Below are 10,633 nucleotides of genomic sequence, written 5' to 3'. Positions count from 1 at the left end.
TGGCTCATAATTGCATCCTTCTCCAGGAATGGCCTTTGTCAAAGGAAGCTGCCTTGCCCAAGGGGACGGACCTCCATGGTCAACATTGGAGGGAGTGATGGGAAGGGGTTGGTTAGTGCTAAAGCCTGGCACCTTTGACACATTTAGGACAACTCAGCTCCAGAGATGGCCCATGAGGTTGGCGAAGGCCTTTGTTGCAACTACAATGTGTCATATTTCTTCCCTCCTTTCCTTACAAGTTTTATTTATTATTTATGTTTAAGACAGAGTGTTGCTCTGTTGCCCAGGCTGGAGTGCAGTGGTACAATCTCAGCTCACTGCAACCTCCATCTCCCAGGTTCAAGTGATTCTCCTGCCTCAGCCTCCTGAGTAGCTGGGATTACAGGCATGCACCACCATGCCCGACTAATTTTTGTATTTTTAATAGAGATGGGGTTTCACTATGTTGGCCAGGCTGGTCTCAGACTCCTGACCTCAGGTGATCTGTCTATCTCGGCCTCCCAAAGTGTGGGAATTACAGGCATGAACCATCTTATAAGTTTTGTTCTCAAGCATACTCCCTAATAAACATCCTGCAAACAATTCTCTGAGTCTCAGAATCTGTGTGTGTGAAATCTACCCAAAACAGTGGTCATGTCACAATACGTTACCAATTAATCATATTACTTGCTTTTTCATGCTGAGCCTGGCTAAATATTAAGGTTCCTTCTCAAAGCAGCCTTTAAGTAGCTATTAAAACATCCAGGTGGAGTGATAAACAAGTTGAAACTCATTTATCATCCCTGCTTCAAGCCCACATTTTAATACCAGTCCTCTAAATTTTAGTGTTCTGGTGGCAAGAAGAGACAAGGAGAGACATGTCTGAGGAAAAGAAGAGAGATACCTGAATCCAAGTTCTCAAGCAAAGCCAATCTAAACTGTTTACCCTAACCATCCAGAGTCTCCAGATGGGAGACAGCCCTGGACTGTGAGTCATTTAGGAAAACCAGTATAAAAGGGTCAACTCAAGAAAAGGAACTGTCGCTTATTCTCAACAGCCTTACTATCTGTCATGCCACATTTCCACTCCCTCACGCCACAGTCACAAGACATCCTTGACCATGACCATTCATACCAGTATCCTCCAACTCTCCCTGGAAGCCAACATGGACTGCAAATCAGGTAATGTGTGGTCTATTCTCACCACTTCCATAAAAAGCTGCCCATCTTGGGGTAAGACACACTGGGCGCTAACTCAATCATTTATAAAATAAGAGAAATGTAGGCCAGGCGCAGTGGTTCACACCTGTAATCTCAGAACTTTGGGAGGTCTAGGCAGGTGGATCACTAGGTCAGAAGTTTGAGACCAGCCTGATCAACATGGTGAAACCCCATCTCTACTAAAAATGCAAAAATGAGCTGGGCATGGTGGCATGTGCCTATAATCCCAGCCACTCGAGAGGCTGAGGAAGGAGAATCGCTTGAACCCAGGAGTCAGAGGTTGCAGTGAGCCGAGATCATGCCACTGCACTCCAGCCTAGATGACAGAGTGAGACTCTGTCTTAAAAAAAAATTACATTTAAAAATAAAAATATAAAAGAGATGTATGAATAAGATTTCTAAGACTCATTCTTGGTCTACTACATAATTCTGTGCATAGGAACCACGGTGAATGTAGGAACATTTGCTGTTGGTGGTAGTGGCATTGTTCCAATATTAGAGTTGGCCTTTGCCTTGCTCTGTGGCATAGGCAGATGCGGAGCAAAACGTATCAGAGTAGAAGAAGATGAGAGGGGGATGTGAAGGCAAGATGGTGACACCATTTATGGCCAAGTGACAGGAGCAAGGATGGTGGACAGTGCAGGCAAGTCTTCCTACAGTTGTTGTTTTATATTATTTTTTGGGCAGGGTCTTGCTCTGTCACCCAGGCTGGAGTACAGTGTTGTAATTTTGGCTCAGTATAACAAAACCTCCACCTCCTGGGCTCAAGTGATCCTCCCACCTCAGCCTCCTCAGTAGCACATATCACCACATCTGGCTAATTTTGGTGGTTGCTGGAGGGGGGTGTTCTTTTTGTTTCTGTTTGTAGAGACAGGTTTTGCCATGCTGCCCAGGCTGGTCTCAAACTCCTGAGCTCAAGCCATCTGTCTGCCTTGGCCTCCCAAGGTGCTAAAATTACAAGCGTGAGCCACCACATCCAGGCTTCTTCTCACAGTTTTTCCTTGCCAGACATTTCTGGCTCTTGGTTAGACGCCAGAAACCCTAACACCTGCCTCATTATAAGTCCTTAGTCAAATCCTTCATTATCTCTAATCATTGTTTCTCAATCTATAAAATGGAATATATTTATCAGAATGCTTTGGTTGACATCAGAAACACAACATAAAATAACTTATACAGCCACCCCAGGTTCATGTATTTCTATTTTAACAACTCCAGGGCAAAACAATCTTCTCTCTCCAGGAGAGACTCTTAGCAGTGCAGATGAACTCAGATATCGCTATGGTTTGGATATGGTTTGTTTGGCCCTACAAAGTCTCATGTTGTGATGTGATCCCCAGTGTTGGGGGTGGGGCCTGGTGGGAGGTGTTTTGGTCATGGGGGTGGATCCCTCATAAATAACTTAGCACCATCTCCTTGGTGATGAGTGACTTCTTGCTCTTAGTTCACTCAAGAGCTAGTTGTTTAAAAGAACATGGCATCTCTCTTGCCCCTTCTCTCAACATGTGACACACCGGCTCTCCTTTTCTTCTAACTAAAAGCTTCCTGGGGCCTCATCAGAACTCAAGGAGATGTAAGTATCATGCTTATACAGCCTATGAAACCATGAGCCAAATAAACTTCTTTTCTTATAGATTACCAGGACTCATGTATTCCTTTATAACAACACCAGTGGACTAAGACACTTGCCCATCCCTGAGACAATCACTGTGGCTGGTTGGCATCCATCTGCATTTATAGTCAGACAGGAGAGGACACCACTATTGATGTCCCCACTGGCACTACAGAGTGGAGTAGAGTGGTTTTCTTCAAGGAAGAATGCTAGTGAATAAAAACATATGTACTGGCTGGGTGCAGTAGCTCATGCCTGTAATCCCAGCACTTTGGGAGGCCAAGGTGGGCTGATCACCTGAAGTCGGGAGTTTGAGACCAGCCTGACCAACATAGAGAAACCCCGTCTCTACTAAAAGTACAAAATTAGCCAGGTGCAGTGGCACATGCTTGTAATTCCAGTTACTTGGGAGTCTGAGGCAGGAGAATCACTTGAACCCAGGAGGCAGAGGTTGCAGTGAGCTAAGACTGCACCATTGCACTCCAGCCTGGGCAACAAGAGTGAAACTCTATCTCAAAAAAAAAAAAAAAATACATACTATACACATGTAACCTATTTTCTCTACCTCTGAAACATCACGGTATTTGTTACCCTTTGCTGCCTAACAAATTATCAGTGACTTAATGACTTAAATAAAAACAAATTGATCTCAGTTTCTGTGTGTCAGGAGTCTAGGTACAAGTTAGCTGCGTCCTCTACTCAGGTTGTCACCAGGCTGAAATCATGGTGTGGCCGGGGTTGTGATTTCATCTGAAGCTCATAGTCTTCTTTCCAGGGTCATTCAGGTCTTGAGCAGAATTCAGTTCCTTGGAGTTGTAGAGATGAGGTCCCCATTTTCTTACTGGCCATTGGCCAGGGGCCAGTCTCAGCTCCAAGAGCCACTCTCATATGCTAACCATGTGCCCCTTTCATAGCAGTTCACAACATGGCTGTTTCTTTCTTTCAGTCCAGGCCCGCTGGAATGTCTATGATGCTTCACCATCTTGTCAAAGGTCCAGCTGATTAGAGCAGGCTCACCCAGAACAACTTCCCGTTTGATTAACTGAAAGTCAAGTATTCAGTAGCCCAATCATGGGAGTGATGTCCCATCACAGTCACAAATCCTGCCCACACTCCAGAGGAGGGAATTACACAAAGCATGTACACCAGTGGGTGGAAATCTTGAGTGTCATTTTAAAATTCTGACTTCCACAACCACTAATGGAAAGCAACCAAAAAGGAGAGGAGACAAATCCTCAAAAAGAAAGACAACAGAAGAGACGACAGTCGGTGAGTGGTGTCAGCAGATCTGTATGCCTGCCAGAAACGAGCACTGAGAACCTCAGGCAATCTCAGGGTGTAAAGGAGCAAGGTATTGCTGAAGGCGGGGCTGATAAAAGGGCTAGAAATAGGCATAATCATTGAAAGTCTATCCAAGAAGCAGTGAGACCCTTCCAGGGTCCTCTTGCTCACCCCTGGCAGATAGCCAAGAAGTCTTCTTCTCACTGTCCCCAAAAATTCATTCTGTAAAGAAATCTGACCACAGCTTCTCTAGATAAGAACATTAGGGACATTCCAATGGAGCTGTTGCTAAGTGAAGACCCTGCGTAAATCTCTTTTCTTGTCTTTCTGCCAGAAAGTTGGCAGTCAGCCTCCTATTCTTTAGGAAGAAAATTGGAGAGATCTTCTCTATAGAAAATGATCCCAGAAAATAAAATTTCTACAAGCTGATATTTGTGTGCTATTCTGCTGTAAAAACCCTTGGCACAGGCCAGGTGCGGTGGCTCATGCCTATAATCCTAGCACTTTGAGAAGCCGAGGCGGGTGGATCACCTGAGCTCAGGACTTCAAGACCAGCCTGAGGAACAGGGTAAATCTCCATCTCTACTAAAAATACAAAAAATTAGCTGGCGTGGCAGCATGCACCTATAATTCCAGCTACTCAGGAAGCTGAGACAGGAGAATCACTTGAACCCGGGAGGCAGAGGTTGTAGTGAGCCAAGATCACACCATTGCACTCCAGCCTGGGCGACAGAGTAAAACTCTGTCTCAAAAAACAAAACAAAATAAAACAATAAAAACCCTTGACACATGATCAATCTGTTCTGAGGGCCACAGGTTGAAAAGCAGCACGCGCGCACACACACACACACACACACACACACACACACCCCACCACTTCCAATCAGCCCTTCACTGCTTTACCTGCCAACCAGTGAAAATGACGTAGACAAGATGAGCCTTGAGCAGGTCATAAAAGCAGCTATAATTTGCATGACTTCCACACCACCTACTCCTGCTGCATGGCTGCCTTTCCTCAACCGATACCTATGGCCTCCAGTGTTCCAAACAGGTAATGGATTGAGGAAAAATAATTCAAGTATGGTTTTGTTATCTCTGAGTTATTTTGTTTGTTTGTTCCCTTTCTCCTCTGTGACCAGTCCTGAGTGCTGCCGAAATGTTGCAGCCATTCAGCTGGTGCCAGCAAATCAGCATATTGTGTAAAGCAGTTTGTAAACCATACTTGAATTATTTTTCCTCAATCCCTGGGAGGCTGAGGGCGGGTCATTTGAAGTTAGGACTTCAAAACCAGCCTGGCAAACATGGTGAAACCATGTCTCTACTGAAAATACAAAAATTAGTCAGGCATGATGGCACACACCCGTAGTCCCAGCTACTCAGGAGGCTGAGGCAGGAGAATCGCTTGAGTCCAGAAGATGGAGGCTGCAGTGAACTGAGATTGTGCCACTGCACTTCAGCCTGGGCGACAGTGCGAGCTCCTATCTCAGAAAATTAAATAAAATAAAGCTGTTATTTTCCTTCCTTTTGCCTTTTGAATTCCGCTCACCATAAAATCAAGCCAAATACTTTTCGGTGGCGGCGGGGTGGGTGGGCAGCAAAAACTTGACAGATTTATGAAATTCATTAACAGAGCAGAATTCTCAAAGGAAAGGTTTGGAGGCCTGCCCCACCTTAGGCTTCACCAAAGCAGATGAAAACCTCAGCCCAGTAATGCTCTTAAATTCATAACTCAATTGGATTATAAATAAAGGTGTCATTCTTCCGAAAGGCTATTATTCAAACCCTCTAAAGAAAGAGCTAGGGAATATTGCTATCAATTCATCGTTTCCTCTTCAAGCAAAGAGCATTCCTCTGCCTTGAACAGATGGGACTCTGTGTGACAAATAGCAGTGTTCCAGGGAGCAGCAATGGCACTGACATCTTGTACCCAGTGTTTATAAGCTGGGTTGTCCCTCGCTTTCATTTTCTTTGACTAGACTGGAGCAGTGTTTAAGATTCAGACAATGAATGGCAGCCTTAGTCCCAGTCATCCTCACATTCCAGCCATTCTTTATGATAATGAGCAGGGTGAGCGCCTTCGAGGAAGGATTCTGGAGAAGGTAGGAGGCGCGGAGGGAGAAAGAACAGCAAAACCTCTCTAGCCCTGCAGTGCCTTCATGCTTACTGTAATAATCGCTCAGGCACTGAAGCTGCAGTTGGTTGCTATTCCCAGGGGATTCCGCTGGATTTTTCCATTTACAGAGGCAGCTATAACAAAGAGCATGTGAGTGCATGTGCACACACACATCACTATTCCTGTTTTCCCAACCGCCTACTGATTGGCTTCCTTGAAGTCCTCACCTTCCCCATCATTTCTACAAAAAATGTCAGTCACCACGGAGTAAGAAAATCATCTGTCTCTTAAGGAACATCAGACAGGGTGTTTGCTGTTCTAATGATTTCACCTGCACTGTATGGAGCTTAGAATATGATTAATGTTGCATCAATGTCCCCTTTGTCATGGTCTTGCAGATAAGGGCAAGCAGCCCCAGCTGGCTTCCAAACAGGAAGGCCTTTACTAAGTGACAGTAAAACAAGAAAGAGCATATTCATTTTGAGTGAAGGGCCAAGTTTACACTTCTAAACCTGCAACTTGTTCCTACAATGTTGAAAATTCTTCGTAGGTTTTGTAGGTGGATTCTGCATATAAACATCTTTATCACATTTGCATATTTCTGCATATAAACATCTTTGAGTACACTTTTCCTTTCTGCCTCTGACGCCTTATACAAAAAAAATGCCATCTCATGATGACTGTTTTCCAAGTCCTTATTGAATGTACATGATCTTTAAACACTCAGTCCTCAACAAATGCTTATGAACTCCTGTCACTTGTCAGCCAGGTTCTGAATGCTGGGCTTAGGAGACTCTTGCCCTCATGGAGCCTCCAGTCTGGTTACTTACCATGCCCAATTAGTATGGGATCCAAGTTGCATGGGGTCTGGAGTTTATACACTTAGAGGTGCTCATTAAGAAGAATACAGGGTTCGGTGGCTCACGTCTGTAATTCCAGGATTTTGGGAGGCCCAGGCAAGTGGATCGCCTGAGGTCAGGAGTTTGAAACCAGCCTGGCTAATGTGGTGAAACCCCATTTCTACTAAAAATGCAAAAATTAGCTGGGCATGCTGGTGAGTGCCCTTAATCCCAGCTACTTGGGAGGCTGAGGTAGGAGAACTGCTTGAACCCAGGAGACAGAGGTTTCAGTGAGCAACCTCCTTAATCTCGATTGTGCCACTGCACTCCAGCCTGGGCGACACGGTGGGACTCCGTCTCAAAAAAAAAAAAGAAAGAAAGAAATAGAATACAAATTTACTGTGCCAAATATTATTTAGAAAGAGTATAAAAATTGCAGCAGCAAAAAAAACTGTAAAAGATGCACATCTAAATGAAGGACCTGAAGCTTAAGCTTCAGACATTTCACAGTAAATCCTTTGATGGCAAGGTAGATAGGATTTTCTCAGTTTTACAGATAAGAAAAAGCTGGAGCCGGGGGTGGTAGCTCAAGCTGTAATCTCAGCACTTTGGGAAACTGAGGCGAGTGGATCACTTGAGCCCAGGTGTTTGAGACCAGCCTAGGCAACATGACAAAACCTCATCTCTACAAAAAATACAAAAACATTAGCCAGGCATGGTGGTACACACCTGTAGTCCCAGTTACTTGGGAGGCTGAGATGGGAGGATCACTTAAACCCAGGAGATGGAGATTATGGTGAGCCATGATCATGCCATTGTACTCCAACCTGGGCAATAGAGAGAGGTTCTGTCTTGAAAAGAAAAAAAAAGAAAAGCTGATGTTGCCAGACGTGCCGTGGCACATGCCTGTAGTCTCAGCTATTTGGGAGGCTGAGGTGGAAGGATCACTTGAGCCCAGGAGTACAAATCTACTTTGGGCAATACAGATCCTGTGTCTAAAATAAATAAATGTATATAAAATATAAAATATATATATATATATAATCTGATGTTTTCTTAGTAAATGACTGATTAGGGGTCAATAAGTCTCCAAAGCAAGCAATTCCCCTGCTTATCAAACCAGAGGAATATAAATGATGATCAGAGGGCATTCAGTTGGAAATAGCTCTTCCTCTAACCAGAGCACAGCTCAGATTATGCTTTAAAAACAACAGACTGTCCAGACAGCTCTGCTTCCATCTAAACCAGGGGACAATTTGCTCCTCAAAACATTTATTATAATCTTAGGCTTTGTTTTTCTTGGGGTTTAGGTCATTGCAATTTGTTTATTTCTGAATTTCACTGCAGTTGGGTCTGGTTTAAAATTTCTATTTTTCTTTTTTTTTTTTTTTTTTTTTTTTTTTTTTTTTTTTTTACAGTCCAGAGGTCTTTTATTTTTTTTTAACACTTATTATGCCATGAATCCATAGGGAATGTGTTCCAGCAGCTCAGGCTCCTTCCCATTGGCTCCCACACAGTGCGCTTCTCTGGGTGGAGCAGGCTGGTGCTTCAGTTGAACCCAGGTACCTTTCTCTTTGGCTCCTTTCTTTTTCTGATCATTTTCCTTCACACATTTCAGAAAGCTATCTCGGCTCTTAGAGTGCTTGATGTGCTCAATACGCACATTAATGCTCTTGGCAAGAATCTTGCCCTTAACTTGTTTGTTTACAACAATGCCAACAGCATGCCGGGTAACATTGTAGACTCTTCCAGTTTTGCCATGATAACATTTGTGGGGCATTCCTTTTTGAACAGTACCCATTCCCTTGATGTCTACAATATCACCTTTCTTATAGATTCACATGTATGTGGCCAAAGGAATGACACCATGTTTTCTAAAAGGCCTAGAGAACATGTATCGAGTGTCTCTCCTCTTTCCCTTTGTGTTCATCATTTTGGCGAATTACTGGAAGATGGTGGTTCCGGCCGAAAGGCTATTTTGCTTTTTTCTTTGGTCACTCACCAGCCATAGAGGGAGAATGGATGGAGCAGGTAACCATTTCCCAAACTTTTCTACACAGCATTAGTTCTAAAGGACATGCATCACTGTTATGCAAAAAAGAGATATGTGGACACATTAGCTGGGAAATATTGGATGAATGAAAGTTAGAACTTTTGGGCTGGGCACCAGGGCTCATGCCTATAATCCTTACACTTTGGGAGGCCCAGATAGGCAGATCGCCTGAGGTCAGGAGTTTGAGACCAGCCTGGGCAACATGGTGAAACCCCATCTCTACAAAAATTAGCCAGGCATGGTGGCAGGCGCCTGTAATCTCAGTTACTAGGAAGGCTGAGGCATGAGAATCGCTTGAACCAGGGAGACAGAGGTTGCAATGAGCCAAGATTGTGCCTCTCCACTCCAGCCTGGGCAACAGAGAGAGACTCTGTCTCAAAAAACAAAAACAAACAACAAACAAAAAATCAACTTTCTTTACTACTGGTCTCTTAAAGGACATAATTTGCTAATGTGCATTGTTGCTCTTCAAGAAGGAAATATGGTATGCAGCTTTTCCCAAACTCATCCTATTTATTTAAAAATTATTTATGGAGGCCGGGTGCCATGGCTCACACCTGCAATCCCAGCACCTTGGGAGCTGAATGGGAGGATCGTTTGAAGCCAGGATGTTGAGACCACCCTGTACAACATAGGGAGACCATGTTTCTACAATTAAAAAAGAAAATTATTTATCAAGTGCCTGCTATGTGCCAAGCACTCTTCTAGATGTTAAGAAACAGCAGAGGATGAACTGTTAGAGCACAGAGCCATTTTCCTTGTGAAAGGAAAATGAATCTCAAGATTCCCAAATCACTAAGTCAAAGGGAAAAGTCAAGCTGGGAACTGCGTCAGCTCAATCTCCCTCTCCACTGTGAAGCTCACCATAGTGTCTTTTGATTCCTTGCCCTGATTGCTCTGTGTTCGTACATCTGCCTCCCACACCAGAGATCTCAAACATAAAGCAATGAACTTCTTACTTTCATATTCCCAGGCCCCAACAATGAGTCAAATCTTCAATCAAAAGCTGTTAAAGAAATGAATGAATAACATATGATGTCTTCAATTAGCTTTTCAATATTTGACCAGTGTCTTCTATGAGGTGATGCCTGGGTATCCTCTTGCTTGGGACCTGCTATGTCTCCCTAATCCCTGTCTTTGTTATCTAGTCTGTAACTCTGGATTCTTTGCCCTAGCCTCCTAATTCCCCAACACCCTCCTGAGACTGAAGCATGCCTGAATTTCAGTCCCCTTCTCTGTTTCTTGAAATCTGGCCAGATTGATCCAGCCACCACCATCCTTTCTTGGGGGCGGTGCGGTTGGCGGGGGTGGGGGAGGAACTTGACCTTATTCTTCCAGTTACTGTCTGAGATCCTGCTCCAAACCACATTGGCCACCAGGCAAAGACTTGCCATTTATCAAAAATCCCTATTACTGTGGCCCATACTGGCTCAAGCTTATTCTGTCCACGGCAGATAGAGATATTTCACTGCACTAAACTAAGATGCCCACAACTTTTAGAATACCCTCTGCAGGGCTATTGGTGATATTCTAGG

The 10,633-nt window shown here is 44.1% G+C and overlaps 1 pseudogene; it reads right to left on the bottom strand.

The window, feature by feature from the left end:
* Positions 1-8,495: 8,495 nt before the first annotated feature.
* LOC135269285 (large ribosomal subunit protein eL21-like) lies at positions 8,496-8,981 on the bottom strand (annotated as a pseudogene).
* Between the last annotated feature and the right edge of the window lie 1,652 nt (positions 8,982-10,633).

This window comes from Aotus nancymaae, unplaced genomic scaffold (genome assembly GCF_030222135.1).
Source record: "Aotus nancymaae isolate 86718 unplaced genomic scaffold, 86718_ANA_hifiasm-v0.15.2.pri h1tg000051l, whole genome shotgun sequence".
In the NCBI taxonomy this organism is placed as follows: Eukaryota; Metazoa; Chordata; class Mammalia; order Primates; family Aotidae; genus Aotus; species Aotus nancymaae.
The sequence above is the reverse complement of the archived record's forward strand: the minus strand, read 5'-3'. Positions and strand labels throughout refer to the sequence as shown.